At 34.5% G+C, this 26,679-nt stretch overlaps 1 protein-coding gene across 1 annotated transcript in view; it reads left to right on the top strand.

Moving 5' to 3' along the window:
- Positions 1-26,679, top strand: part of PDZRN4 (PDZ domain containing ring finger 4) — a 209,298-nt gene that overhangs the window by 4,587 nt on the left and 178,032 nt on the right. The window lies entirely within an intron of this gene.

Here is a 26,679-nt window from a genome sequence, read left to right on the forward strand (position 1 = left end):
TAATGAGAGACATTTTTACTAAAACAATATATAGGATATGCTATGATATTTTATTGTGCATATTATGCTTGGGCCAAATAGGACAAATATAAATCATATAGACATATTTGTGAAAAAAAAAATGCATTTATGCAATTGGTTATCCAAAACCTTCTCTGTAAGAAAATATAGTATCTATCTGCCTGTCACCTATCTGTTTAAACTATTTTGCAATGTGTTGCAATTATTTATTTATTTTTCCAGCTTGTAATTTAACATTAAAAACTGTAGTTTTCCCCTGCTCCAGAGAGCTCAAGGATCCAGAACAGTAACCCTGCACCATTCTACACACTGATTGCCTAATCCATGCAGAAACTCATGAATATCTTCCCATAGCTGGCTGCACCACAATTGATAAGATGTGTGCCTGCTTTTCCTATAATTTAACTTTAAAGGGACACTCAATCAAAATTAAACTTTCATTATCCAGATAGAGCATGCCATTTTAAACAACTTTCCAATTTACTTCCATTAGCTAAATGTGCACAGTATTTTTATATTTAAACTGTTTGAGTCACCAGCTCCTACTGAGCATGTGCAAAAATAAGTGTGTATGCATTTGTGAATGGCTGATGGCTGTCACATGGTACGTGTATGCATTTGTGATTGGCTGATGGCTGTCACATGGTACAGGGGGAGTGGAAAAAGACATAGCTTTTAAAATTGTCAGAAAAAAAAATCTACTATTCATTTGAAGTTCAGACTTAGTGCTATTGCATTGTCTTGTTATCTTTCAATTGTTGATTATGCAAATCTACTGTGTTGACTGGTCCTATATTTAAGCCCCCCCCCTCCCGACCGAGAGTCTGGAGTGCATTCCATGGAGTGCAGAACCCTGACACTACATGTAACACGATTGGTTAATATGTGCAGAAGCTTGTTTATATGTTTTCCCGATTGGCTGCACAATGTAAAATAAATAACATTCAAAAAGTATTTTTTTAAAGTGTGTGGCTTTACAAGGTTAAACTTGACACATATCTGTATCGTATTTGCAGTCTTTCATCTTATCATTTATGCTGAAGTCAAACACTGGAGACTTTGTTAACCCAATAACAGTGACTCCTTCAAGTTTATTTAATTGGTTTGCTAAAAAAAAAAAAAAAAAAAAGCATATAATAAACAAAACCTAGTTTTGTAATCTCCTATCTCTTTTTATTGTCTTCATTGTAAATAAAAAGTTTTGTTGAAAACATTTAGTCTGAGGGAGAACTGAAGGGGGTTCTGCTTGTGTGATACAGTTTAATTAGATACATTAATTAAAAAATGATTACTGATGAGAAGGACATTTCTTGGCAAGTAATCTTTTGATTAGATGAGTTCACCTTGTGCATTTAGCAAAGGTAATTGCACTGAGCAATCAAGGCTTATCACTCGTATTATTGTGTAAATTGTTTTTGTTCCATCTGTAAGAGAGTGTAAGGCTTACTTCCCTTTTCCAAATAGCTGCCCTCCTTACTGAGGACAAACATACGATATATTAAATTAATATTTTCTTTAATCACCTAGAATCACCTAATGTTACATATAGCTGGACAGTAAAATAATCTAGTCTCGTGATTTTAAAGGGTCATGAAACCCAACTATTTTCTTTCATGATTGAAATAAAGCATGCAATTTTAAACAACTTTCTAATTTACTTCTAGGGGGAGATTTATCAAGTGTCTGGCGGACATGATCCGCTGTAGCGATCATGTTCGCCAGACACCGATAAATGCTGACAGCATACGCTATCAGCATTTATCATTGCACAAGCAGTTCTGGTTAATTGCTTGAGCAATTCCGCCCACGGCAGATTCGCAGCCAATCAACCCGACCGTATTCGATCAGCCAGATTGCTTTCCGCTGCCTCAGAGGAGGTGTACGAGTTAAGGAGCAGTGGTCTTAAGACCGCTGCTTCTTAACTCCTGTTTCCGGCGAGCCCCCCCAGTATCCAAAATGCTTCATTGTCTTTTATCTTTGAAAAGCATACCTCGGTAGGCTCAGGAGCTGCTGATTGGTGGTTGCACATATATGTCTCATGGCATTGGTTCACCCATGTTCATTGCTGTTTCTTCAACAAAGGATGCCAAGAGAAAGAAGCAAATTAGATAATAGTACTACATTGGAAAGTTGTTTAAAAATTTATTTTCTTTCTGAATCATAAAATAACACTTTTGGGGTTCATATCCCTTAAAGTGTTAACATGAAAATATTAACTCTTTGGCTGCCACATGAATATATATTCTATCTAGTGAACTGGCTGAGAGTGCTGAGTTCTTTGTAGTTGAGTCAGGTGTCTGTATTCTGCTGGATGTTATCTTAACTGAACTGAATATTTTAATATTCTGATTAGTTGGATACTCATACTCATTACGTCTTAAAGGGACATAAAGCAGAGATAATAAAATTCTCTATTGTGCTTGAATATTTTATTGTTGCAATACTATTTTAAAAGAATTATGTATTTATTCCTGCAAAGGGGTAGTTAAGCCAATCAAGGACAGCATGTGTGTAGCTGCCAATTGCTGGCCATCCTCAGCTCAAGATTGGCTGTGCATTGCTGCTCTGGAGATTACTTGTATTATTTGGGTTGACTTTAACTATTGGGTTAAATATTATTGTAGTGATGTTCCAGCAATAGTGCTCTAGCACTTTAGAGCATGTTATAGTTGCTTGTAAATATATCCCCACAAAGTGGTTAAACACATAATTAAAATCAACTCCAGACTAATAATGCACTACTGGTCTAACACTGAACAGAGTCACAGGCCATGCTTAGCTCAGGATAGGCTTTGTATTGCCTCTCTCAAGCTTACTTTAACTATGTGGGTAGACTTAAACTATTCGGTTTAAAATTAAGATACGTTAGAAGTCTCAAGGATCTATTATTTTCTCATTTTCCTGAGGATCATATATCTTAAATCACCCTATATATGATTTTGTTATCAGCGGAATGATAGAACAAATGTTCCCTTTGTCATTCATTTTTCCATTTAAATGTTTCTATAAATTCAATGTCAATTTATGAATAATGATTTTAGGTTCCACAGGGAAAGTTTGCATGAAAACAAATGGTTAATGTTGAGCAGTCAACATTTGTTTAGAATGAACGAATACGGTTAGCCTTCTTGATTTCTACAGAACCACTCACTCATCCCTACTGACCTTCATGCATTTGATCAGGAATGGGTTACAATGTTTTCTCCAACTACAAGTTTTATGGAAGGCACTGAGATAATTTGCTATAAGTGGTTTACGCAGTACATATACTTTGGAATAATGTGCGTGTTGAATCCTAAAAGCAAAGGATAACCTTACAACTGCTCTAGGATAAGTTTGACATTGTGTTTTTATGCTAGTGAACAAATCCATTCATTTGCCCCAAGATAGGGAGAAAGTAATTGGCCAAACAACTTGTAATATGCTCTAAATGGAAAAAGAATTACTAATTACATTTCACTTACATTAACCACTTAAAATTTTGCATGGAGAGTGGCACTGGAGATTAAAAACTATATGGTAAGTGAAAAGAAATCACTGACCGCTATAGCAGATTGTCGGCAAACAATTCTTTAATATATTATGGAGGCACAGCACAAGACAAAATGTTTTGAGGGATTTTGTTTTTATTTTGTCCTACTTGGAAGGAATAAGAAGTTTTCTCTTCTGCTTGTTGCTTCAATGCTGTTATATCTTTGTATGGATGATCATTGGCTGCAAATAGAAGCAGGTTGTATTAGTTTCCAGTATCCATTGTTTATACTTTGGAGATATTGTTTAATATTTGATACCAGCTTTCTTTTAACTGTTTTCCAGAAATGATGTGATTTATAAATCATACTGGCATTTGACAATTTTATTTTGTGTCTCATTACTTTCATCTTATATAAGGTGTGTAAGAAATTATATCTTTGGTGCTCCTTAGTTAAAGGGAAAGGAAACCCAAAACATGTGTTCATGATTTGGATAGAACATACAATTTTGAACAACGTTTTAATTTACTTCTAATATTATATTTGCTTCATTCTCTTGTTATCCTTTGCTAAAGGAACATCACTGTGCTACTGGCAGCTAGCTGAAAACATCAAGTCAGCCAATCACAAGAGACAAGTGTATAGGCACCAATCAGCAAATAGCTCCCACTAGTGTTAGATATGTGCATATTCTTTTTCAACAAGGTATATAAAGAAAACAAAACACATTTTAAAAAAGAAATTAATTTAAAAGAGTCTTAAAATGGCATGCCCTATCTGAATCATGCAAGTTTAATTTTGATTTTCCTATCCCTTTTAAATGTTTCTAAGGTGTTTAATTGTAACGATGGTGCCAAATAAATGTCCCACTAATGTGCTGATTCTACGGAAGCCCAGAGTTTTATTGACAATCAAAATGATATTATATAACCCTCTTACATAACAGATGTTTGGCTGCATGGAATACCCATATTTGCATCACAAAAAAAAGATATTTGCATCAGTGGGCATTGTTTGCAAAGCTACATTGCCTATCCATCAAGCAAATGTACCTCTTCACGGGTTTGTCTGTGCGGATGTTAATTTTGTCCAATGACAGATATGGTTCTGATAATAAACTATTATAAATTACAAAATTTGGGTACATTAAACCATCCATGCTATCAACTGATATATTTGTATCAAAATAGTAATAGGTATAGACAATATGAATGCTTTGCTGCCCTCTATGCAACAAGAGGGTTAAAGGGACACTGAACCCAAAATTTTTCATTCATGATTCAGATAGAGCATGCAAATTTAAGCAAGTTTCTAATTTACTCCTATTATCAATATTTCTTCGTTCTCTTGCTTTCTTTATTTGAAAAAGAAGGCATCTAAGCTATTATTTTGGTTCAGGACCATGGAAAGTACTTGTTTATTGGTGGGTGAATTTATCCACCAATCAGCAAGAACAACAAAGTGTGCACACCAAAAATGTGTCGGCATCTAAACTTCTTGGATTTCAAAAAAAGATACCAAGAGAATGAAGGAAATTTGATAATATGAGTAAATTAGAAAGTTTCTTAAAATTGCATGCTCTATCTGGATCACAAAAGAAAAAATTTGGGTTCAGTGTCCCTTTAACCTTGCAAGTGAGCATCAAAACACCAAGCATTACAGGAGAGTAATTAAAGGGACATGAAACCCAATTTTGTTCTTTCATGATCCAGATAGAGAATGTGATTTTAAACAGTGTTTCAGTTTACTTTTTATTATCTAATTTTGTTTTGTTCTCTTGATATCCTTTGTTGTAAAGGATACCAAGACAGGCTCAGGAACTGCTGATTGGTGGCTGCACATATATGCCTCATGTTATGGCCTCATCCAATGTGATCAGCTAGCTCCCAGTAGTGCATTGCTGCATCTTCAACAAACAATACCAAGATAATTAAGCAAATTAGATAGCAGAAGTAAACTAGAAAGTTGGTTAAAATTAATCAGCAGGCAAAGTTGATTTTATCTTTGTTTCACTAGTTACCTTTATTGTAAAGTAACCTAAAATCTCAAAACAAAAATGACCAACTCTTTCAGAAACAAGAAATAAACAAATAATATCTGTAATTATCAGGCTTGCAGTGGGTGCAGATACTTCTGGTCCAAGGGAAGGTGTAGCTGAGGCTGCAAATATACAAAACATAGATAGATGCATATGGAATATATGCTTATATATGTGGGTTTGGGGTGTAGTAGGAAACACTTGTCTAATTATTTCCTTGGGACCCACTGGGTACTAGTTACATCCCTGAGAGCAATTCAGTTGAATTTATTTTTAATGTAGATATAAAAATGCATAATAAAAATACAAAATATCTGCAAAGTAAAAAACAAACAAACCCATATGTGCAGCTTTATCATTAAATAAAATGCTGATTTAATAGCATGTCGCCAGTGATTTTGTACAGTTGGATGACCTTCCACATTAAATTTGTAGTCACTGTTATGGTGTTTTATGAACGTTCAAAAGTGCTGTGTAATAAAATACCAGTGAGAAGCCTTCAAACACATTTTGTTGCCAGTAATAAAGATATTCTTGAAAATGTATCTATTATTCATCACTTAGATAACATAAAATCCAATGTTGCTATTAAATGGGAAGAGGCATTTTAACAAGAATTGATAAAGCAATATAATGTGGTACATGGGATTGATTAGTTTGAAACAATTAACTCCCATCTTGGCTTAAAGGAATAAATAGAACATGTCTCATGACTGATTATTTATTAGAGTTGTATAAAGATTAAGCAATCTATTGTCTTCTTTTTCTACTGAAACATAGTAACAGTATGTTTACATTTTAATCCTTTTAAAAAGTAATGTATGGTCCTATGAATTCTCCTGAATGGATTCATTGATTGTTTGCAAATTATTGTAGCTCTATTGCACAAGGTTTAGACATAATCTGTGATTGCTAATGTCTTTTTTTAATGTCTCATAAATACATTAGGTTCTTACCCTATAGACAGTCTGCCTGAGATAGCCTGAACAAATACAGAGACCAAGAAAGATTATATTTCTAAATTACAGTTCATCTTTATCTGGGTAGTCACCTCCTTAGGAATAATGGAGAATCATTGGATGCTTGAGAAAAACTTGCAGAACTTTAGAATGGCATCTTACAGAATCATTATTAACCATCAGCCACTGCACAGAGTTGTAGGCCAGAGAAGTCATCACCTTCTGTAGTGCTGTACACTACCAACAGTCATTAGAGCAGGGGTACCCACACTTTTTTGTGTTAGGATCTACTTTTCAAATGACCAGCTCAACGAGATCTACCTACTAAAAATGGCCCTGCTCCTAAGCTTACATTCCTGCTTTCCCAAATAAAGATAACAAGAAAATGAAGAAAAAATTATAATAGGAGTAAATCAGAAAGTTGTTTAAAATTGCATGTTCTATATACACATAAAAAATGTGTTTCATATCCCTTTAAGGTTGCATGATTTAGAAACACATGGATGTACAAAAACATAAAGATACAACAGATTAATCCGGACGACAAAAGTAGCACTGACTTTAATTCGGGTTAACTGGAGCAACTTCTTGGGCCATGTTTCAAAACACTGCATTCCAATTACTGCCACTGCCCCCCTTTACTTTGTGCCGCGGGCTTGCCCTGACCCAGTGAGGCTTACATAAATAAATTTCAATAGCGCGCCATGCAGACCATTTCTTACCGGGTCAGCATGCTCATTTGCCAGACGTCAATCAGACTTGTTCCTTTAGCATCCTCCGCCTATACTTTTTCTATCTATTGACGCTTACTCTTCCTAAATATACTATACCGCCATATCCATTGGGAGAATACTCACTCAATAATGCTTTTGATAGGCCAATTGTGTTGTCGTTCAAAAATCATCTTCATTGTTTGGTTGAAATCGATGTACCTCAAGATTGTTTAATGACCTGCCCCTTCACACACTGTGGCAAATAAAGCTGTATCCCTAACAACAATACTCTACTCACGCCCCGGTGTTGAGGTTGCATAACTTGACTACATAATTTTGATCACATCAGCCGTGATCTACCAGCAGCTCCTTCGGGATCTACTGGTAAATCTGGATCTACCTATTGGGCACCCCTGCCTTAGAGGGTTAAAGAACAAGACCTTATTCATAGAAGTGAAGCCTACACAGTTATCATGTGCGATGCCACAGGTCTATCATGCGCATTATTAAAGCTGTTATGGCTGTATGGCCTACTGATTTCAGTGGTTGTAAGAAGGATTAAATGCTTTTGAAAATATTTTAATAATATAAAATAAAAAAGTATTAGTAAAATAGAGAAGTTTAAGATTCATGTTATGATATGTCACATAAATTTGCATTTAAGAACCAGCTTTGTGCCATATCATGTTCATGAACGTGAGTATTGTGTTACCACTTATGTGATATGCATATTACCACAGGTCCACTGACCAAGCACAATCTGTAAACATGAATGTAAGCAATCTGTGGCTATTTATCCTGCTGATCGAATGCACATTAAAAGTCATAAAATAAACACTTTTACTGGAAGTATTTTTTTAATACAAGTGTATTGAAAACATATTTCAAATTGGAATTTACAGTATCTCACAAAGGTGACTACACCCCTCACATTTTTGTAAATATTTTATTATATCTTTTCATGTGACAACACTGAAGAAATGACACTTTGCTACAATGTAAAGTAGTGAATGTACAGCCTGTATAGCAGTGTAAATTTAATGTCCCCTCAAAATAACTCAACACACAACCATTAATGTCCAAACCATTGGCAACAAAAGTGAGTACACCCCTAAGTGGAAATATCCAAATTTGGCCCAATTAGCCATTTTCCCTCCACAGTGTCATGTGATTTGTTAGTGTTACAAGGTCTCAGGTGTGAATCGGGAGCAGGTGTGTTAAATTTGGTGTTATTGCTCTCACACTCTCTCATACTGTTCACTGGAAGTTCAACATGGCACCTCATGGCAAAGAACTCTCTGAGGATCTGAAAAAAAGAATTGTTGCTCTACATAAAGATGGCCTAGACTATAAGAAGATTTCCATGACCCTGAAACTGAGCTGCAGAACAATTGGCATGACCATACAGTGGTTTCACAGGACAGGTTCCACTCAGAACAGTCCTCGCCATGGTCAAACAAAGAAGTTGAGTGCACATGCTCAGCGTCATATCCAGAGGTTGTCTTTGGGAAATATATGTATGAGTGCTGCCAGCATTGCTGCAGAGGTGGAAGGGGTGGGGGGTCAGCCTGTCAATGCTCAGACCATACACTGCATCAAATTGGTCTGCGTGGCTGTCGTCCCAGAAGGAAGCCTCTTCTCTTTTAAAGATGATGCACAAGAAAGCCCACAAACAGTTTGCTGAAGACAAGCAGACTAAGGACATGGATTACTGGAACCATGTCCTGTGGTCCGATGAGACCAAGATAAACTTATTTGGTTCCGATGGTGTCAAACGTGTGTAGCGGCAACCAGGTGAGGAATACAAAGACAAGTGTGTCTTGCCTACATTCAAGCATGGTTGTGGGAGTGCACAAGGTCTCTAACATCCACCAGCTCCGTGATGTCATCATGGAGAAGAGGAAGAGGGCTCCAGTGGCAACCTGTGAAGCTCTGGTGAACTCCATGCCCAAGAGGGTTAAGGCAGTGCTTGAAAATAATGGTTTCCACACAAAATATTGACACTTTGGGCCCAATTTGGACATCTCCACTTAGGGGTGTACTCACTTTTGTTGCCAACGGTTTAGACATTAGAGACTGTGTGTTGAGTTATTTTGAGGGGACAGCAAATGTACACTGTTATACAGGCTGTACACTCGCTACTTTACATTATAGCAAAGTGTCATTTCTTCAGTGTTGTCATATGAAAAGATATAATCAAATATTTACAAAAATATAAGGGGTGCACTCACTTTTGTGAGATACTGTAAATGCACTCATACCAGGATGTCCCTTTAAGGATTTCTCAGCAAATCTAATAGGCAAAACTTCAGTGACACATGTATCAATCTAAAAGGAAGGACATCTCTACAGCATATTGGCCTAGACAAAGTGAACTTACAAATTATTTTTAAATTCTCTTCTTGCAACATGTCATAGAGCTATTTTATTTCTCCTGAGCAGAGAATCCAAAAAGGCAATCTACAGGAAAGTATAATCATTTTCCCAATTTAGCTATAAACATGTCCGTTGTGCTCCATAAGATATACAACTAAACAGGCTTTCAGAGTATAAAGTTGAGCAGCTGTAATTAACCGGATAAGTTTATGATATGTGGGCCTCATGAGGCACAACATAGAGAAAGAGTTTCACCCTTTCAGCACAAGAAGGACATTAATGTTATAGCTGGATAAAGATATTGCAGTTGTGTCATACAAGAAAAAAATGAAACCACATTATTTTTTTGGGGGGGGAAATATTTTTTTATTTCTCATGTTCCATCTCCCCATTGTACAGGAGATACAGTGTAACCTTTTAAACAGAGCTAAACTGGAAGCTTCTAAGTAAGTTTTTAAACAGTTTTAAACTGGATTTTTATATCAGTATCTGTGCATGTTATTCTTTACAGTAGTGTCTATTACATGCAGTTATATGAAAATTGGTGTATACTGTCCCTTTAAGCACAATTCTAACATATGCTTCCTTGAAAAAAATATTTATTGTCTACCTTGACATTAAGGGCTAGATTTATCATAGCTGAGGCGTACAGGGGCACGTATACGCGCCCCTGTACGCCTCAGCTCGCCTGTGGCGGGGCGAAATTACCCGTAGGTAATTAACATTGCACACAATTTTGCGCTTGCGTGCAATCCCGCCCCCTGCCCGCGCACAGCCAATCACGCGCGGGCAGGAGCTGTCAATCTCCTTGGACTCGACCGAGGAGATTGAATTTCGCCACCTTAGAGCTGGCGAAGAGCTTAGGGAAGCAGCGGTCTGGTGACCGCTGCTTGATAAATCACGGCGAGCAAGTTCTTGAGAGAACTTGCTGCCGTAGGGGCTTGATAAATCTAGCCCGAAGCAGTTTCAAATGTGCCTTAAAGCATATATCATTGTAAATTAAAATGTTTATTGTGTATAAATTACTGTTATTACTTTATGAGAAAATATCAGATGTTTGTGTTCCACCATTTGTTTTTAAAAGTATCATTATTACAATAACTATTGGTATTTAAATTAGATATTAAATATAAAATATATTAATTAAGTTATATATTCAGAAAATACTGAAATAATTAAAACAATAGTTTGTGTGCTATGGGTATTTGCTTTTCCATGCTGGAGTGAAATATATGTTAATGAAATATTCTAATGTAAAACGGGACATGCTTTATTAAATTAGACCATACAATTTCAGGATTAGAATATCTCTTTTAAAACATCAGCAACTGCCATATACATATTTGTATACCACATTTTAAATTAAAATTGTAGCAGATTTTAACATTAAAGGGACATGAAAGCGAAAATAAAACTTTCGTGGTTCAGATAGAGAATACAATTTTAAGAGACTTTTCATTTTACTTATATTATCAAATGTGCTTCGTTCCCATGATATTCTTTGTTGAGAAGCATATTTAGGTATGCTGATGAGCAGCAATGCACGTCTAAGAGCTAGCTGCTGATTGGTGGCTGTATATATATATATATATATATATATATATGTATATATACTTTTTTATATATATATACTTTGTGTCATTGGCTCATCATTGCTTTCAGCTAGATTGCCGTAGTGCATTGCTGCTCCAGAGCTAACTTTTTGGAAGTTAAAGGGACAGGAAACCCCAAAATTTTATTTTATTATTCAAATAGAAGATACAATTTCAAACAATTTTCCAATTTACTTCTATTATCAAATTTGCTTCATTCTCTTGTTATCCATTGCTGAAAAAACAGCATTACACTACTGGAAGCTAGTTGAACACATCTAGCTAGCCAATAACAAGAGACAAATGTGTGCAGCCACCAATCAGCAGCTAGCTCCCACTAGTGTAGAATATGTGTGTATTCTTTTTCAACAAGGGATGCCAAGAGAACAAAGTAAATTTGATAATATAAGTGAATTTACAAGTGTCTTAAAATTACATACTCTATCTGAATCATGCAAGTTTAATTTTAACTTTCCTATCCCTTTAAACAGTTATATGCAAGCAATAGTGCAAACGATAACATTCTCCAACACATTAGAGCATTTAATTTTTGCACTTTTATGTCCTTTTAAGAAATGGATGCACAAGTTGTAATGTAGGAGAGGTGATACTGTAAAGCATTTTAGAAATGTCTGAGATATGAACAAATCTTCATTGGCCCAAATCCCATCCTAGAACCAAAGCTACTTTTATGATAGATGATTATATACCTCTTAGCACCACTAAGCATTTTCATAGATGATACTTTTTCCCCCATATGACAAATTGAAAACACATGGGATTTTGTTTTTGTTTGTTTTAACATTTAAGCTATCAAACAGGACTTAAATTATTATGGAGCAGTGTGACACATGTTGTATAATAACAACAGCCATACAACAGGATCACACATAATAACAGATAGCATGTAGACATTGTGCATGACTACATTGGCTTCAGAATGAAACTAATACAATAGAATTTCCCAGACCACAAATTATCCTCCATTGTTTTTCTTCACAGTCACTGGCCCTCTTGTGCTGCTTGTTTTCCTAGACTTTATGCATTTTATATGCTTGACATTGTGTGTCCTCATTTCATTTTCCCTCTAGGCTTTGAAGCACATATAAGCAAGGTCTATCATGTTTATCTACTAGAAAATGTCTGAAATTCCTTAATATTTAACTTAAATGTTTTAATTTATATGGCTTCCTATTCATTACTTTTTTTTGCAAATTCATAGTACAAATTTAAAAAGGAATTCACACAAATCCCTTTAGAATTATGGTATCTGCTTTACTCTTTACAATCTAGCTCATTCTTTTTCAATTCCAATCCTCAGAGTCCCCTAAAAGGACAAGATTTTTAAGATTACTTAACTTTAAGATTACTTTGGATGAGAGCAGGTTAATAGCCATGGTTACTGATAAGCTTATTATTTAACCTGTGCTCTAGTTCAAATATCCTGAAAATCTGGCCTGTTAGGTATCCATGAGGACTGGAATTACAGTAAAAACCCTGCTCTAGCATGACAGGACCCATGAAAGGCATCCATCATTTTTCATTAGAGATAACCCTTTATTTCTAGATTTGAGCAATCTCTTTTGCTATATATATATTTTTTTTTTTTTGACAATATCTATATAAGTAGTGAAAACATAAGGTTGTGAGTGGTACAAAAAACCTCATTCACTTGAGAACTGTCAATTATTTCATACTGCCATATCCTTTTGGGAACAAGTGATCTTAAAGAGTCTGCACTGTGGGTGTACACAAACATTGGCCAAGGGCTAATAAAGCTACAATATGTCTAGCCCCAGTTGAGTAATTCTCTTTTCTTTTTCTGCACATATATAACTAAGTGTAATCTTACCTGGAAGGTAATATTAATTGTACAATCATTTGTTGAGGGCATGAATGCTAAAATATTACCTACAAAATTGTTTGCTTTGTCCAGTAGGTGAACTGACAACATCTTAACATTGGTTATCCCATCCTATGAGGTTATGGGATTGCCTAGAATAAAGAAGCTTGGTGCAAACTGGTAAATGCCGTTGCAATAAGAGGTGTAAGCAAATAGGTCAATTTTGCTAGTCCTAATAGCTGAGGTCAGTGTTGTCTCTCGTATCTCTGGTCACATTACACAGTAATAGTAGAACATTTTTAGATTTATAAAGCACAGTACTTACTATAATATTTACAAAAACTATAAATTATAAATGTGTGAGCCATTTGCAATTTTAAGCAACTTTCTAATTTACTCCTATTATCAATTTGTCTTTGTTCTCTTGCTATCTTTATTGGAAAGAGCAGAAATCTAAGCTAAGGAGCCAGACCATTTTTGGTTCAGCACCCTGGATGGCGCTTGCTGATTGGTGGCTACATTTAGCCACCAATGCTGAACCAAAAATCATCCAGCTCTTAAGATTACATTCTTGCTTTTCAAATTAAGATAGCAAGAGAACAAAGAACAATTGTCAAAAGGAGTAAATTAGAAAGTTACTTAAAGTTTAGTATCCCTTTAACATCAGTTTCAAGTAGAGCCTTAGCAGATGAGATACTTGGATAGCTTGTGCAATGGATAATTTGCACTGTCTTATGTAGAATTATATTAAAAAGTATGTATTTTCACCGTAATGGATTACTTTCCTCTTCAACTAGGTGTAGTTATATATAGAGAACATCTAATTATTTCTTCTGTCCCTGTCTTATTATGAAACATTGTAAACCTTGTTAATTAAATCCTGCATCTATTTTTTCTTGACTTTTTGTGTATTTATATAATTGCGTACCTTTTTTTCTCTCCAAACAGCATAACTGAATTTAAATAAATGAAATCTTTTGTGATTGTGTTTTCTTATTTTATCCCATTATCTGAAATGTGAATACAATTGTGGATTACACTAATGAAACTATATCACAATGTTAAGAGGACACTGGAATGTACTGAGATTTCTTTATTATTTCAGTCACCATCTAAATTAGATCAGTAATTAGTTTAGAAAGTTATTTTTTCATTGTGCTCTGTACAAATTATTTACAGTTTAGGATGAAACTTCTTTTTAAATAAAGACATAACATTTTTCTGTAAACTAACTGGGAAGTTTAATTGTGTAAAGAATACAATAAATGTATTTGGTCTTACTCTACTGTTTTCTTCCACTTTAGTTGACTTAATGAAAGGGTATAAACATTATCTGACGTATTACTGTAATTACTTATGCTGCTGTTACTTTGGAATATGAGATAAAGCTTGATTATACTTTAATTTTAAAATTATAGACTTGGGCCTAGTTTCCATTGAGGTGGTAAAGTTTAGAAACTGATGGTGACATAAAAAAACCTCCATAGACTTTTATATATATAAATTATTCTATCACCATTTTCCGCAATTTACCAAACCAATGGAAACTAGGCCTTAGTCGGTGAATACACAAACAGAAAGAGAATCAGTCTGCCAGGAATGAACAACAACTCAGTGACTTGTTCTATGGTCTGGTTACCACCTTTCTCGAAGTATATCAGTCTGATCCCGCCTAACAAGGTCAGTCCAGCCCTGAAATACCAGGCAGTTCTCCTCTGAACAACGGAAACGGCAACCCCAGATGATCGTTTCGGCCTCCTTTGGGCCTTGTCAGTGAGGTGCAGCCTTATCCCTCTAAGCACATTGGGCAAGGAGTCCACGTCTGGTTTCCCCCATCAACTTTAGGGAGACTTTCCCCAGGGTATGGTTGCCACCTGTCCCTTAAAATACAGAACACTTATAAGTTATACATGCTGCAGGGAGGAATATGACACCCTGCAGCATGTATAACTCATAAGTGTCCAGGAAAACATGGCTGAGGTGGCAGCCCTACCCCAGGGTCATAATACAAATAGAAAGAGAAGCAATCTGCCAGGAATGAACAACATGTTCTATGGCCCGGAAGCAGGATGTATGGTTACATTATCATAAGCATCTACTATAAGTATTTAACTTACTAGCAATTTTTTATTCAAATTACTGCTTGTTTTATTGACCCTAGAAAAGAAAAAAGCAAGCTGGTTGTAATATTCTAGTTATATTTTAAATATTTTTAAATTAGATCTTCTATAGCTCAGTAAAAATACTTTTCTCATTAAAATTCAAACCATTGGAATATGTTTTTGCTGCGCTAGTATTTGTCTTAATTCTTTTTATTATCATGGTATCATTATTAATAATAAATGGTAAATAATAATAATAAATAAAGAAATACACTTTCCATATAAATCATGATAGATTAAATATATGAATTTCTTTACTGTCGCATAATCATTCTTTGCAGATTAAACAAAAAATAATATTTGATAATTATAGGCCTCAATATTTACTTAATTTTCCAAGTTTTCATGGTACCATATTATTTTATATAAACTTATTTTTTCTTTTGCTCTAGTATTTGAAGAATAATACTTGTATGCACAATGTTCTTGCATATAAACCTTTATTTGCACTGTCTTGATTGTATGTTTTTCTCTTTTTTATTTAAGTGTGGTGCTTTCTCATCCAATGGTGTTGAGTGATAGGCTACGCTTGAATTTATATGCAATTATATAAATGTCTTTTGTGCACATTTGATGCAATCGAAATAATAAATGTGAACGTCTATGAATAGAATTTCTCCTTACAAAGTGACACAGATAAGGAGTTCTGTTTTCTAAATATTATTTGAGTTCAGCGGTTGAACCCTCCGGTACTGCTGTTCATCTCATCAGGATGTTTTCTGTCCCGTGACTGGTAGTTTCATATGTACTCATTTATCTTCTTGTCCCATTACATTTTGTTTGAATGATGCTCTATACCCATTAAAATTGATGGAAAAGAGCAAAGAAAAGAAAAATGTGTTCTTCAATTGATTGTGTCTTTCAAAAATCAAATGAGGCTAGTAAGATGTATAGCTGAAAAAAATGCACCTTTTTTGCCTGCTGTTATACCAACCTGTGTGTGTATAGGTGCATATATGTATATGCGTGTATATATATATATATATATATATATATATATATATATATATATATATATATATATAATCTCATTATTTAAAATCTGTTTAAGACTTCTTTTGCTTCTGACCAGCTAAAGCATATTCTACAAATAAAAATTTAGTTAATTTACCACACACCTTGAATTTGTGCACAAAGGAAAAGAATGTTGTTGATTACACTGACATTGTCTGGGATTTCACATATAATTTCCCTAGTGAAACCAGCTCTAGTCTAGAGCATCAGTCACTGACCTCCAGGTCATGATCTGTAGTGGGGTCTCCAGCCTTTACATTTATGGCTTCTGAATGTAAGAAACATAGATTAGAGAAATAAAAAAATAAAAAATGTTTGAGAAAGCATATTTTGACCTTTAAAATCTACTTTATTGCCTTTAATACTTCAGAAATGCATCCTTTTTATGATTTTGAGCTAGTAATGCCTTGTAATAATGAAATAATAAATATATTCTTGTGCAGAGCTGACAGATTGTGGATCAATGCTTGTATTCGAATAATAAAGGCAGACTGAACTTTTGCCCCAGAGAAATCCAGCCTTCTTTATTTGAAGAACAATAAAAATGTAGCTACCCAAAGTGTCAAGGAATGTTTTAGTTAGTTAATTAGGACTTTTGAAAAAAATTGTTAAATTCCCCAAATATATAGGGATTCCAGCAAAATATAAAATAATAATAAAAAACTCTACCCTGTGGTAAAATATCAGGTCAGTCCTTGGAATGGTTCCTATGTTTTGTACACAAGTGTAATATTTTGTTGGCAGTCTATACATTAAAGGGACATACAACCCACCATTTTTTTTTCTCAAGATTCAGTTAGAACTTGCAATTTTAAAAGGCTTTCCATTTAACATCTATTATCTAATTTGCTTTGTTCTCCTATTATCCCTTGATGAAAAATATACTAGGGTAGCCTCAGGAGCAGCAATACACTTCTGAAATCTATTGGTTACTACACATATATGGATCTTATATTGGCTCACCTGATGTGTTTAGCTAGCTCCAAGTAGGGCTTTCCAGCTCCTTCAACAAAGGATACCAAGAGAATGAAGCAAATTTGATAACAAAAGCAAATTGGAAAGTTGTTTAAGATTGTATGGGCTACCTGAATCATGAGAGAAAATTTTTGGGTTTCATGTCCCTTTAACCTTTTTTGTCGGTGATAAAAATATAGTAACAAAAAAAACGGTTTGTCTGTCTCTATAATTTTAGAAGAATGAAAGTAATTCACATAATTTGCCAATAATACCCTGAAAAACAATAATATCGGTGGAAGCAGAAGGAAGTTGCTTGTTGTATCTCATGGAATCAAAGTAGCCACTTAAAGGGACAGTAAACCTTTTGTAATTACATCATTTTTTCTCTTCCAAAGAAAAACGTCCCAGTAGAGTCTGAACTTTACTATGGTCAAATTCCACCCTCCCCTTTCCTTACTTGGAGAAAGAGTCTGTCAGATTTATTTGTGGTCTGACAGGAATTGCCACTGTCAATGTGTTAACAAAATCCATATTGTTTAGTTTCAGCAGAAAAGATAAGATAACAAACATGTGATGTGCTCTTTCAGTGTTCAGGATAAGAAACCCAAAATGTTACTTTCATAATTCAGGCAGAGCATGCAATTTTAAACAACTTTTCAAATTAATTTTATCATGTAATCTGATTGGTTCTATTGGTATTCTTTGTTGAAAACCATACCTAGGTATGCTTAGGAGCAGCAATGCACTACTGGGAGCTAGCTGCTTAATGGTGTGCTCTTTCGTAATCCCGGAAGAAACATTTGGGGTTTCATATTCCTTTAAAGTACAGGGAAGGGGGGCAAAATAAATAATGAAAATATATATCAAAGTTGGATTAATATGCATAATAATGCATTTTATTTTGCAAGTATTTATGGTTGCTTTAAGTAGGTGCTTATGTTTGGATATGAGTAAAATTACATGGAACCTTTCCCAACTCTTATTCCTACCCTCCCTGGGCCACCATGAATACCACTTACCATGTATCTTATCTATATATTCTTATAAAATACATTTTAAGTTAGAAGAAAATAACAATATTTAACATTACAGTAGGAAATATTTATGTGTTCATTGTTAAAAATAAAACAAACATATATGTGTCTTTTATTCAACAAAAGAGATGTTAATCTGTGGTAAAATAATGTGTTATCTCTTTATTAAAAAATAAATTGTGTAATTTAACAGTACAATTATAAATTAAATCTACCACACTTCACCTAATGTGTGAAAGTGATTAATTCCATACTCTGAAACAAGACTGCCCTCTATCACCTATGTTCAAGAATGTAGATGCAATTTCCATTAAATCTACATTAGTTCTAGAAAAAAAAATGAAACTTTCAGTACAATTATAGCTCGCTGTGCAGAGGCCAAGATGGGGGAAAAAAAAACATAATTACCTTTGTTCCTGATTATGAGAAAGAAACAAGGATTTTTTTTTCAGTGCGACATAAAGAAGTTGCAGATGACTTGCACTTAAATGATGATCTGCATGTGATTTTAGTTCTGCTTCGTTAGCTCTTTATGAATGAGTGGTAATCGCCTGCTCAGTGTACATCCCCTGACAGAAGATCATAAACAGAGGCCAAGTTGGGCTTGTCTTCTACAGCAGTTCCCCACACATTTCTTAGGCTTTGATGAATAGTTTATGTATTTTCTGAACATATTTTTTTCACTTCTCTGAATCTGCATTAGCACTGGTTAATTATGCAGTTAGTTTAGTGGTTTTTTTTGTGATGCTACATTATGCTGTTGTGACAGTTATGCATAATATGTGAGGAACTAATATATACCCTAGAAATAAATGAAAAAGAAACCTTTAAAGGGACACTCAGGTTAAATTAAATTTTCATGATTCAGATACAGCATGTAATTTTAAACAACTTTACAATTTACTTCCATTAAAAAAAATGTGCACAGTCTTTTATACAATTTTTGAGTCACCAGATCCTACTGAGCATGTGCAAGAATTCACATACTATACGTATATGCATTTGTGATTGGCTGATTGCCATCACATGGTACAAGGGGAGTGGAAATATACATAACTTTGAAATTTGTTATAAAAAAATCTACTACTCATTTGAAGTTCAGACTAAGTGCAATTGCATTGTCTTGTTATCTTGCATTTGTTGATTATGCAAATCTAATGTGTTGACTGGTCCTTTAAAAAGGGAAAGCAAATATTTTGTAATTACAAGATATTTAAAGGGATATGAAACCCAAACAATTTCTTTTGAGATTCAGACAGGGCATACAATTTTTTAAAAACGTTTCCAATTTACTTCTATTATCAAATTTGCTTAATTCCCATGATATTCTGTGTTAAAGAGATACCTAGGTAGGCATCTGGAGCACTACACGGCAGGAAATAGTGCTGCCATCTAGTGCTCTTGCAAATGGATCACATTCTAGCAAAACAGATGCCATATAGTGCTCCAGAAATAGGTCGCCTCCTAAGCATACGTCCCTACTTTTTATCAAAAGATACCAAGAGAACGAAGAAACATTGATAATAGAAGTACATTTAAAGTCACATGCTTGATCTGAATCATGAAATAAAAATTTGGGTTGTTTATCCCTTTAAGTTGTATTTCTATAGAACAGTGATGGCTAACCTTGGTACCCCAGATGTTTTGAAACATAATTTCCCATGATACTTAAGCACTCTACAGTCTAGGAGCATCATGGGAAATGTAGTTCTGAAACATCAGGGGTGCCAAGTTTTACCATTATTGCTATAGAACAACATACCAGCAAAGTCTGTTTTTCAATAGCCAAATTGCACCCACCACTTGTCTTACATAAAGGAGCCAATCTGGGTTTGAGTCTTTAGAAGACAAGGTAATGGTCATTATGTTGCTATAAAGTGTATTGTTTTGCTGTTATCTGCTAAAGACAATTAGGGAAATAATATATAGCAGGGTTAGCCTTTAAACTCTGCAGTGTGTATTTCCATCTCTGGGAATGAGAAAATCCACAATTTTTATGGCTAAATTACATGAAAAGCGAGTAAAAAATAAATAAATCTTAGTATATTGCAAAATTGTTTTACTTCACATAGCTAAGCATGTAAAAAAAAAAAAAAAAGAAACTCACTGTGTTTATTGCCCCTTAAAGGGAAAGTAAATCCTAGCATTTTACAAACGCTAGGATTTACTATTGAAACAAATAAAGGGGACTTTCATTCATGAAGTATAAGATACTTCATGTAGAAAGCTCCTTTATTTGATCGCCGCTCTTAGCTCCTACAGCAGAGCATGGCTAAAAAAAAATTTTGGCTAAGAGGTTACGTTTTCACCTCTTAGCCAATAGCAGTGCGATAAATCTGGCTCCCATGGGCACCAAGCCGGATTTACCGCACGGCTATTGGCTAAGAGGTGAAAACGTCACCTCTTAGCCAAACATTTTTTTAGCCGTGGTCTGCTGTAGCAGCTAAAAACGGCGATCGATTGAATCAAATAAAGGAGCTTTCTACATGAAGTATCTTATACTTCATGAATGAAAGTGCCCTTTATTTGTTTCAATAGTAAATCCTAGTGTTTGTAAAATGCTAGGATTTACTTTCACTTTAAGGGGACATTCTAAACCAAAAATAATAGACATTAATTTACTAGAGCTTTTTTTTTGAGCTATTGATCCTAGTTTACTATATTTTTATCACCTGCAAAAAAGGTTAAAGGGACATGAAACCCAAAATTTTTCTTTCATGATTAAGATAGAGCATACCATTTTAAACAACTTTCCAATTTACTTCTTTTATCAATTTTGCTTAATTTTCTTGGTATCCTTTATTCACTATTGGTGACGCAAAATGTTTATCACAGCAGTCCAAGGTATTCCCAGGTGCCCCGTGACAACCAGGGATACTGCAAGTTCCCTTACAATCAAGTTCCACAATCAGTGGTCCACAGCACCTTTGTTATAAATCTCTTTTTTTTCAAGACAGATTTACATCTTAATAGTCACTCCTGATTGGTTCACTGTATATGTCCTGCTGTTGTCTTGCAAAACTTGTTGCACCATAGCAACAATTTAGCTAAATGTTTAACCCTTTCTAGGGGTTAAACACATAGTAATCTAGGTCAGTAGTGCAAATTATTACATGCTCTAACAATTTAAAGCATGTTAATTTTATCATTAGAGTGTTCTTTTAATTTAATTATTTGAGAATTCTAAATATAATATGAGCCAGGCTGTCATTGTTATAATTCAACATAAAATGTTTTCTAGTGTTTATTGCAGTATAGTTTATAAATGATTATGTTTTAGGCCTTATTGTAGCATAAGCAATAAAAGATTTGAACATTGGCAAGAAAATGAATTATAGACATAACATATGTTATATATGCTGTTTAAGAAATTGTTTTAATTTTCCTAAGGACAACAAATTTATATTAAAAGGCTAATGTTTCTTTAATGTGTAGTTTCCTTCTGTACCTTATTGACTTTTTAGAGAGTGGTAATGACTTTTTCTGTAAATAGTATTTATAATATACAAGTAAAAGACAGTTACTGATAAAAGCTGAATGCCAATGGAGAATACAGATGTTGGAGTTCTGAGAGAGATCCATTTGGCATATATACTAAACCAGTGTTTCTCAACTCAAGTATTTAACCCCTTAATGACCATAACGTACACTGTATGTTGCTGGTCATTAAAGGGAAATTCCGGTCAAAATTTAAATGCACGTAGAAGAATTACATCTTTTGATAGAAACATTTTTGCAATATACATGTTTTAGTGTTAACGTTTTTCTCTGCATGTGAAGCATAGCTAAGTATTCTCATTGCACCAGCATTTGATATTCTGCAGCTGCTCAGAGAGCCAGTGGGGCTTGTATCATGTCAGCAATTAACAAATTGAGTCACTAACAGATGGTACAACATCTGATAATGTAGGGTTTCAATAAAAAAGGGACATATAAGTACAAAAAAGAAAATGTTGTAATGTATAGAGCATTTAATTATTGCAATGTTGCTTGCATACAATTATTTATCCCCTGCAACTAGGGTTGCCACCTCAGCTATGTTTTCCTTTACAGTTATGAGTTACACATGCTCAAGGGTGTGCAGGGAGGAATATGCATTGTGCCTCTGGACATCACATAGAGCTGCTGAACAACACTATCCGTGTTCTACCCTGCACCATGTGTAACCCATAAATGTCCAGGAAAACACGGCTGAGGTGGTGACCCTACCTGCAACACATATTTACAATAAAAGCACAGCCAATATTTGTTATTTTTAACTAATGTGCCAACATATTTATCCAACCAAAAGCCTTTTCTTATTTTACCTTTTTCCCAGTTTAAAGACTTGTTTTTTTTATTGCTCCATGAGAAAAAGAGAAGGCTTGAGTGTGTACACTTGCAGTAAATATATCATTATGGACAGTTTTTCCCAGAGGCGTAACTAGAAACCACAGGGCCCAGGTGCAAGAATCTCTATCTGAACCATGAAATAAAAATGTTGGGATTTGTGTCCCTTTACATTTAAAGGGATAGAAAGGGCAATATTGAAATGTGAATTTCAATTTTAAATAGAAGCATGTTTGTAATATACAACCTTTAGCAAAATGTAATGTACAAGTTATTGCTGTTTTCCAGTGGCATATGCTCAAATGCTTTGAGGGCTCGTGCCCCAATATTCAAGCTCAGACAGTTGGTGGTGGTCTGAGTTGTGTCTGTGAAGATGTAATTTGTGTCATACAAATTACTGATAACTCTTTGAGAAGGTGTGGTGTTTGAATACTCACAGGATATTTGTGTATTCCTCTAAAGGACAGTAATAACCTTGACAAGAAATATTTTTGCTAAAGTAAGTATATTACAAAAATGCTTCTATTTAGATTTGAATGGCACCTGTGCACATTTCAAATTTGACCTTTCAATCTGTTTAAACAGCTTTCTCTTAACATTTTTTTCATTCAATTTATATAAGTTAGAAAAATGCTAGTACTATATCCCTTTAAATGTACTTGTCTAATTAGAGTTTTCCCTTTCCCCTTAAAAAGATGGTACTTTACATGTTTTAAATCAGTTCCGGAATCTAAACAATGTTTAAGAGGGACTTTAATTGGTCACTTCTAATGAAGATGCGCTATAACTTGATCATTAAAGGGACAGTCTACAATATCCTTTTTATTGTTTGAAAAGTTACATAATCCCTTTATTACCCATTCCCCAGTTTTGCATAACCAACACAGTTAAATTAATATACATTTTACCTCTGTGATTACCTTGTATCTAAGAACCTTTTTCCAGCCCCCTGATCACATGACTGTGACTGTTTATTATCTATTGAGTTGCATTTAGCATTGTGTTGTGCTAAATCTTAAATAACTCCCGGGCATTAACACAGTGTTATCTATATGGCCCACATGTACTTTCATTCTCTTGTTGTGAAAAGAAATTTAAAAAGCATATGATAAGAGGCAGCCCTCAAGGGCTTAGAAATTAGCATATGAGCCTACCTAGGTTTAGTTTAAACTAAGAATACCAAGAGAACAAAACTAATTTGATTATTAAAGTAAATTGGAAAGTTGATTAAAATTACAAGTCATATCTGAATAATGAAAGTTTAATTTTAACTAGACTGTCCCTTTAATCTAGCCATGCCATTAAAATACCCCACGCTCTGGCCACCCACTTCAAAACTGATTTTTTTTTGGGTGAACTAACGGTTTGAACTGTTCTCCAATCAGCGCTCTAGCTACAAAAAAAGTGCCTTATAGCTAGAGCGCTGATTGGAGAACAGTTCAAAATGTTCACCCAAAAGATTTTGATGTGGGCGGCCGGAGCGGGGGGAATTAGAATGTCACTGCTAGAGTAAAACGTGTGTTAAAGCTCATCTTTATTAGATGTGATCAATTAAAGTCCCTCTAAAATATTGCTCAGATTCTGAACATGTAAAGTTTACCATCACTTTAATTGTGTAGTTATAAGGTATGTAGTTAAATGTTCAGCTCATTGCTATTCACTTTAATTGTGTAGTTATAAGGTATGTAGTTAAATGTTCAGCTCATACCATAACATTATTATTTATTCTATCATATTGGTCTTTACATTTACAGAGGAAAAGAACTTTATCTGCCCTAGGGTACCTGTGTTCTAGTGCACTGGTTTTTCAAACCTGTCTTTAGGCCTCCCCAATAGGCGAGATTTTTAGCACTACTTTGGGTGAGAGCAGGATAATTACCATGTTTACTAATTAGCTGATTATTTCACCTGGGCTGCAGTTCAGATCCTCAAAATCTGGCCTGCTAGGGAACCGGTGCTCTAAGCAAATGCAGAGTGATTTGTGAACAAAATCACAGTACGTCTATTATTTTCAATTGACAGCAGCGTGTTGATGTTTTCTACCTAACTTCTTTATTTTTTTTTTTTATAAGATAACAGTGAATATATTGAGCACAAACTTGATATGTGTTGTGCAGGTATAATGCTTATCCACATCTTTTTGTCATTGCAAGTTCACAGTTTTTAGGGAGAATCTTAGCTGGACAGTTAATGCAATGTTTAATGAAAAGAAAAATCCTGCCAGATCTTGGCAGTAAAAAGGCATGTGGTTAAAGTAGGTGCCAATGAAAATATGCAGCACAAAAAGGCAAATTATACAAGCTAATGCTAGTGACAATATGTAAAATAAGTAATATGATGGTCCAAATAATTAAAAATAAAAGTATTTTGCTTGTGATAATTTATTACACATTTTAAAATCACAATTAAAAGGACATTGTATTTAAACATTTGTTTTCATACATAAAAAAGAGCATCATTTATTAAACATGACAGAATCATTTTGTTGCATGGAGTAAAATCTTCTAAGATAAAATTGAAACTAATACGGCCGTATAAGCTGTGCAATATCTTCTAAGACTTACTGGCTGACAAGGGCATCTCTCACAGTGATATTGGTGGAGAGAGTCATGCCTCCCTAAGCCTTAACAGAAAATTAGTTATTCAGAAAAGATATATGAACAAAAAAAAGTAAAAAAAAACAACCTGTAGAATGTAAAATGCTCTAATTTAATAGTGCAGCTGACAGTGTACCCACCTCTGTGTTTTTTTGTTTGTTTTATTTTAAACAGTAAGGCCTAGTTTCCATTGCTTTGTAAATTATTATGATTGTTTATTTATATGGCACCAACATATTACACAATGCTGTAACATTAAGTATACAGTTATGGAATACACTAATAAGACATTTATATAATTAGTAAGGGTAGAGGGCCCTGCCCTTGAGTCAATGTAAGCTGTAAACCATCTTTACATAAAATGATCAACAAGACAGGTGGACTTATATAGGGAAATTGAGTGAGAGGGAGATATAAGTTGCAGAGACATCTTAAAGTAAGTTGTACGCATCCCTGAACAGATATGTCTTTAACTCCTGTATGTCACTGGTCTTTTAATGTTTGTTTTTTATAGCATGGCCACCAGGGAGAGATTCTGTAGTAGCCACCATCTTGTTGCTGGTGGTGAGCCCCATGCTATTACAGGCCAACAAAACCTTAAGGACCAGCGACGTACAGGGTATGCCGTGGTTGTTAAGGGTTTAAGGAATGTTAGAAGCTTTGGAGACTAGAGGCAAGTGTGACTAAGTGAGGCTAGGAGTTCCATATGATAGAGTGATTGTAACAGGAAGTATCTCCATTAAAGTCTATTGAGATACTTTATGTCAGTGTTTTTCAACCAGTGTGCCGTGGCACACTAGTGTGCCGTGAGAGATCCTCAGGTGTGCCGCGGCAGACTGACAACAGTGTGGGGGTGTCCCTCTTTCAAATTTTGAAATATTTATATGTCATGTATAGTTTGTAGGAGGCATGGCATAACAGCACAGTACAGTGTGTATATATATATATATATATATATATATATATATATATATATATATACATATACACTGTATTATATATCCTGTATTAGGCTACAATGTGTGATTTTGTAAAGTTTTGGGATGGTGGTGTGCCACCGGATTTTTTTATGTAAAAAAGTGTGCCACGGCAGAAAAAGGTTGCAAATCACTGCTTTATGTTACCACCAGTTTACACAGCTTACAACAGTAATGGAATCTGGGCTTAAATAAATGCTAGATATAATTATATATTCACAGCAAATATTAGCCTGAACATAATATGCAGATAGGTTTTTTTAAATATTGAAGACATAAATGTAAAGGTTCGGTGTCCATAAAACAATGGAAAGTGCACATGTTGTAACCTAGATTTCATATCTGCTGAGGCCAATTAGGGACAGTTATAAATGGTTCATTGGAGTTTGCAGCCAATGATTATGGAGCATATAATAATAACAACGTATATAGAGCATTTCTCCTGTTGGACTCAAAGCGCTTATTGTGCTAAGCCTGAAAAAAATTACATTACAGGAGAGAGGTATGAAATTGGTTATGAGAGAATATTGCTATTTTTTTGTGTTACAAACAACTAAACATTTTATATTACAAAAGTGTTTAATGTGCCTTGTA

The sequence above is a fragment of the Bombina bombina genome, chromosome 6 (genome assembly GCF_027579735.1).
Source record: "Bombina bombina isolate aBomBom1 chromosome 6, aBomBom1.pri, whole genome shotgun sequence".
Classification (NCBI taxonomy): domain Eukaryota; kingdom Metazoa; phylum Chordata; class Amphibia; order Anura; family Bombinatoridae; genus Bombina; species Bombina bombina.